Here is a 1,281-nt window from a genome sequence, read left to right as displayed (position 1 = left end):
TTTTTCAAATCTCACAACGCCTTTCATCGGAGAAATCTTCAAGAAGACTGAGTCGCCAACCTGGAACTCTAGGTCTGAGCGACGATTGTTTGCATAACTCTTCTGTCGGCTCTGAGGAGTCTTCAATCGTTCCCTGATCAGTTTCACCTTCTCTTCTGCAATTTGCAACATCTCAGGGCCCAACAGCTTCCGTTCTCTCACATCACTCCAACACACAAGAGATCGACACTTCCTCCCGTAAAGAGCCTCGTACGGTGCTATCTAGATACTTGCCTGAAAACTATTATTATAAGCAAACTCCGCCAAAGACAGATAGCGGTCCCACAAATCAGAAAAATCGAGGACACATGCCCGAAGCATGTCCTCCAGAATCTGAATGGTCCTCTCAGATTGACCATCTGTCTGTGGATGAAAAGTTGTACTGAAAGTTAATCTAGTACCCAGAGATGACTGTAGACTCCTCCAAAATCTTGAGATGAATCTCGAATCACGATCAGATGTGATTGACACAGGAATGCCATGCAGTCGAACAATCTCACCAAGGTACAATTCTGCTAGCTTCTCCAAACCCAAACCAGGTTTCAAGGGCAGAAAGTGTGTAGACTTAGTTAGGCGATCCACAATCACCCACACAGACTCATGCTTCCACCGTGTACGGGGCAAACCAGTCATAAAATCCATCGTGATGTGCTCCCACTTCCATTCTGGTATCGGTAACGATTGGAGATAAGTTGCCGGTCTTTGATGCTCTACTTTAACCTGCTGGCAAGTAAGACAGTGGGAGATGAAAGTAGCTATCTCTCGTTTCATGTTGTTCCACCAGAAATGCTCCTTGAGTCCTCTGTACATCTTTGTACCACCAGGATGAATTGTGTAGCTTGAATAATGGGCCTTCTCTAGAATATCTCTCTTCAAAGCAGGATCATCGGGAACACAAACTCGATCTCCAAATCTGACGGTACCATCCTCATGCACTCGGAACTGGGATAACTCTCCTTGCTGAAGTTTAGCACAAATTTCTTGCAACTTAGGATCCTGCATCTGAGTCTCTTTGATCCTCTGCAGTAAATTCAGTCGGATGTGCATGTTGGCCAGATTAACCTCAGAACTTGGCGGAACAACCTCCAATTCAAACCTCCTCATATCCTCCAGAAGTGGTTTCTGCTTAGACAAATCTGCGGCGGTTCCATAATTTTACTTCCTGCTTAGTGCATCAACCACCACATTGGCTTTACCTAGATGATAGTGAACACTGAGGTCGTGGTCCTTGATCAGCTCCAA

This window comes from Dioscorea cayenensis, unplaced genomic scaffold (assembly GCF_009730915.1).
Source record: "Dioscorea cayenensis subsp. rotundata cultivar TDr96_F1 unplaced genomic scaffold, TDr96_F1_v2_PseudoChromosome.rev07_lg8_w22 25.fasta BLBR01000844.1, whole genome shotgun sequence".
In the NCBI taxonomy this organism is placed as follows: Eukaryota; Viridiplantae; Streptophyta; class Magnoliopsida; order Dioscoreales; family Dioscoreaceae; genus Dioscorea; species Dioscorea cayenensis.
Note: the sequence above shows the minus strand (reverse complement) of the source record.